A 5,073-nucleotide genomic window follows, 5' to 3' on the forward strand; every position below is an offset into this window, starting at 1 on the left:
ATCGATCTGAACTTGGACTTGCAAATGCTTTTATTGGATGGAATGTGTATCATAATATGTGGCATACATCCCAGAAGGACTTGGCTAGTGAAGTCAGATTTGCACCTGAGCTGCATCCTCAGAGAGTCCTGCCCCCGCATCCCATGGGAGGAAGGAGTGAGGCCAGATGGGCAGGCAGAAAAGTCACAGGTGCAGACTGGCCAGCTCAGGGGCCTTGCCGGTAAGAAGGTGCCAATCAGTTGTCAGGTGTAACTGAGTGGAGGTGAAAGCGTGTTGCATACCACTTGCTAGCCTTTGTAACCCTGAGGATCCAACAATTGTCCAGCCCTCTGGGTGCCCTTAGAATGAGCTCTTTCATCCCAATGAGGTGTTCCCTGCCCCTAGGGCAAGCTCTGTTAAGAAGAGTCCTCAACTCTAAAGGCCTAACTCCAGGCCTCTTGGCTCCATACCCCCAAGGCTCACGGGCTCTGACGTGCTGCCCTTTGGGTGTCCAGTGGGGTGGCTTCACATGGACATGTGGGGCTTTGATGATGGCTTCTGGGGGTGGGATCTGTATGTGTTCACCATACTGGGTACCACTCTGGGGCGGGAGGCATCCTTGTCACACAGACAATGAACACTGGGTCTTACCAGTTGCCATCAAGTTGATTGCAACTGACGGCAGCCCATGTGTGTCAGAGTAGAACTATGCTACATGGGGTTTTCCAGGGCTGATTTTTTGGAAGTAGATTGTCAGGCTTTTCTTTCGAGGCACCTCTATCTAGGTAGACTTGAACATCCAGCCTTTCAGTTAGCAGCCAAGCATGTTAACCACTTGCACCACCCAAACCAAAAGAACCAAATCTGATGCTGTTGAGTCAATTCCAAGTCATAGTGACCCTGTAGGGCAGAGTAGAACTGCCCCATAGGGTTTCCAAGGAGGAGCTGGTGGATTTGAGCTGCCAACCTTTTGGTTAGCAGCTGGGCTCTTAACCACTGTGCCACCAGGGCTCCAAACACTGGTTACTGGATAGTTACTTAAGTCAGCCAACAATGTGGACACCCCATCCATGCCTGGCCCTCTAATGGGGGCAAAGGTGTCCAAGGCATATCCCCTGCCCCCAGGCAGCTCACAGACCAGTGCAGGAGGTCAGAACCTATGTCAGCATGTCATACTGCATAACCAACAGCCCCTAACCTCATGACAGGCACCAATAAGCATTTATTTCTGGCTGAGATGTCTGTGGGTAGGCTGGGGTGGGCTCATCTAGGCTGAGCTTGGCTGCATTTATACAAGTTGTAAGTTAGGTCTCTGTGTGCCCCATCGTTCTTCACCGTTGGCTATCCCAGGCATGGAGTCCCTAGGTGATGCAAACAGTTAACATGCTTCCTGCTAACTGAAAGATTGGAGGTTTGAGTCTACCCAGAGGGGCCTCAGAAGAAAGCCCTAGTGATCTACTTCTGAAAAATTAGTCAGCCATTGAAAACCCTGTAGAGCACAGTTCCCCTCGGACACAAGTGGGGTTGCCATGAGCTAGTCGACTGGACACCAGCTGGTGGTGGTGGCAGACTCCAGGTCATCTTATCGTGATAGAAGTGCCAGAGGACGAGTGGAAACATACAAGGCCTCTTAAGGTCTGCCCTTGTTACCGGTACATGTCATTTCTCATGCTCTTTTGGCTAAAGCAAACCACATGGCCAAGCCCAAAGTCAAGGGACAGGAAATATACTCCTCTCACCAGCAGGGAGCTACAGAGTCAGGTGAAACAGAGAGCGGTAAAGAATGGAGAATGACAATGCAATCCACCCCACAGCCTACATAACTTGCAGTATCTGTTGTTAGTTGTCATCAAGTCGGCTCCAACTCACGGAGACCTTATGTACAACAGAATGAACGTCGCCCAGTCCTGCATCATCCAAATGGCCACTAGCATGTTTAAGTCCATTGTTCCAGCTATCGTGCCAATCCATCTCACCAGGGGCCTCCCTCTCCCTCGTTGACCCTCTGCTTCATCAAACACAGTGTCCTCCTCCAGTGATTGATCCCTCCTGATGCCATGCCCGAAGCAGGCAAGTCAGACAACGTTATGTTATGAACCACAGGGTTTTCACTGGCTAATTTTTGAAAGTAGATCACCAGGCCTTTCTTCCGAGCCTTAGTCTGAAAGCTCTGCTGAAACCTGTGCACTCTGGGTGTCCCTGCTGGTATTTGAAATACTAGTAGCATACCTTCCAGCATCATAGCTGGAAGGCAAAAAAAATATCATGGGAGAAGTTGAAAGAGCCATTGGGGTTCCAGGGAGGGAGTGTTCAGAGCCAGTAAGAGAGTCAGAGATGGCTCCATGGAGAAGGCAGCATGGAGGCTTTATGCTGGACCTTGAAACCTAGGCAAGACTCAACACACAGATTGGGAAGAACATTCTAGTAGATGCAGCATCCTAAGCCACAGCTTGGAGGTGTGCACAAAGGACAGGAAGTGCTGGTTACCTGGACTGGGCCATCAGGTATGTGACAGAGAATACGATAGAACAGGCTGTAAAGGTAGATTGGGCCCAGATTGGGGAGGGCCTTCAATGACAAGCAAAAGAGCTTTGACTTCATGCAGTGGGCACTAGGGAGCCATCCATGGTGTTTGAGCAGGGCAGTGACCAGAGCTCTGCAGTAGCAGGGAGCCAGTAGCAGGGAGTCAGATGGATAAGAGAAGGGGAGTGTTAGATGCAGAGAGATGAATAAATAAATAGCCCAGGACGGGGAGAGGGCCTGAACTAGTGGAAAGATTTGAGAACAAAGGACAGCGGGTAGATGAGAAAAAGATGTCCAAAGCCAAGTCCACCCACAGGGCTTGGCAATGATGGGCAGGGGAGGAGTCTTAGAAGTGTCTGTGCTGAGATGGACATCCCGTTAACAGAGCAGCTGGCCGAGGGGAAGGAGAATATGTGAAGCTGTTGACCGCCACCCAGAAGTGAGGTGCAGGGTCCCCCTCCCCACACACAGAGGAGATGACCAGTGTCACCGATACAGAGGGACTACCAGAGCTGACCTGAGCCTTTGAGAAGACCCATCTAGTCTACCACTTGAGGCCTCTACAGAGAATAGTCTGCTCCAAGGCACCCCTAGACTCCGTGTCCACCTCCCTACATAGTTTGCTTTCTGCTCCAGGTCTGGAGCGATGGTCTCCAGCCTCCCAGCCCTCCACTCCCCTGCCCGTCTGCAGCCACTGCTGTTTGTGGATTTGTTGTAGGACAGACAGCTCAGCCTCCATCCAAAACCCCACAGGCACCATGTGCGTTTTCATTGGAAGATGTTATGCTGAGCCTTTTTGGCCTCCCTGAGATAACCGGCCATGCCACAGGGGTCCTGACCCTAGGGCTGGGGGCTCAGTGTTGAGCTGACCCCAGAGTAGGGCTTCCTTAGGAGCACCGTGAACCCACCTCCCAGACCCCATCAGACGTATATGCCAAAGAAAGGTCTCCGTGCCCCTGCTTGGGCAGAGTGGCAGTGTGGCACCCAAATATCAGTCTTCCAGAACCTTCCTGCTGTTTATAAGTACTGACAGAGTAGGACGTTCCAATCTGGGGCTCATCTTGGTGAAGGGAAGGAGGGGTCTCCGCAAGTGCAATCACCCACTGTCGAGACCACAGTTTGCTCGCTGAGGACAGGAATTTGGTGAGGCAGAAGCTATGTATGAGCTCTGCGTTCCGCCCTCACCCTGCCCTTTTCTACCTGTGGTTCTGGGGTCTGGTCTGCAGCATGCGGGGCAGTGGTGACAGTGAGGATGAGCCTGAGGGGATGGTGCGCCCCCACTGCCAGTGCCCCCCACCTATGCACCACAAGCTGGTCTGCCAGGCTGCGCTGCGGAACTGCACTTTCCAGGCTTTTAGGGGCAGAGGCGTTCGTGAATAATTCAGCCGCCTTCACTGAGATAAAAACACCCTAATAGAACTAATGGACTCCCGGTCTCGGAACTCAGCTCTTGTGGGACCCTGCTTATTCACCAATTGCTTCTGACGTTCTGCAGCGACACTCCCCGAATGCAAACACCACCGCGCGAGGGTTTTAGAGTGCCTGGTGAACCCTGATAACCTAGGCTGTGTCCCTTTTAATGAGCAGACGCCCAGGACAGCAGGTGAGTGGCCCCTTTTGCTCCAGGAGCAGACGTCCCAGACATCTGCTCAGAGGGGCTGCCCCTGGGTGCAGCTGTGTTGGGAGCTAAAATAGCAGAGGCTATGTTTTTGGGGGATGCTTTTAGCTGATCTGGTATTAAACCCGCTACATTTCTCAGAGCAGAAAGCCTCAACAAGCCGACTGTAGGTAATCATGAGGGAATGTGCGCGGGAGGAGACCGGGATGGTGGGTTCCGCTTGGCATGACCCGTAGTCAGTGCCCTGTGCTTGAGCTGCTTGCCTCCCAGCCCTGCCGGGTGCTTTCCTGCTTGTGTTCTTCCATGAGAGCCATGGGTGGCTAGCTTGTATATACCCTGTGGGGTTCACTGCTGACGAGAATTCAGCGTTTTCAAATATTCCTGAGAGCTGTCAGGGTTTGATTGCTGTCTGAAGTTGTCTGGAGGCACATGTCTGGGAGAGACAGGGGCTGCCTGTTTAGGCCTCGGTTTGCTGATTGTTCTTGAACGTAAGTAATTTTGTGTTTGCACTGCTGTGATGCCGTGAATCTCAGAGCCACGCGTGTTCCAGAATGATCAGCTCCCCTCTCCATTTCCGCTTTGATAAACCTTGACTAATTTCTCTAATAGCTAACAAATGTCATGGTTTGAAAAGAGGTATTCCAAATCCCTCCTTGGTCTCAACGTTTTATGCTTTGGTGGCCTTCAGTAAACAGACCACGATTAAGAAATGCCAGGTACGAGACTCAGGGGAAGGAGCTCTTCCCGCTGACTTAATGATGTTAACATCTTCCTTTCAGTTTTCCATGTCGTGCCATTAATTGATGGAAACTCCCCCGAGCCCCCCAGTCTACAAGAATAGATTTGCAAAAGGCAAAGCCAGGCAGAGGAGAGGACGCATAGTGGCCGTATCATCAGCAAAGGCTGCTGGGGCGGGGTCTGCTTTGTCTTGAGACGGGGAGGGGAAAGGGGAG

The 5,073-nt window shown here is 51.9% G+C and overlaps 1 protein-coding gene across 7 annotated transcripts in view; it reads left to right on the forward strand.

Moving 5' to 3' along the window:
• Window positions 1-5,073, forward strand: part of KCNAB2 (potassium voltage-gated channel subfamily A regulatory beta subunit 2) — a 111,231-nt gene that overhangs the window by 46,132 nt on the left and 60,026 nt on the right. The gene's annotated exons all lie outside the window — the stretch shown is intronic.

Source organism: Elephas maximus, chromosome 3 (assembly GCF_024166365.1).
Source record: "Elephas maximus indicus isolate mEleMax1 chromosome 3, mEleMax1 primary haplotype, whole genome shotgun sequence".
NCBI classification, from domain to species: Eukaryota; Metazoa; Chordata; class Mammalia; order Proboscidea; family Elephantidae; genus Elephas; species Elephas maximus.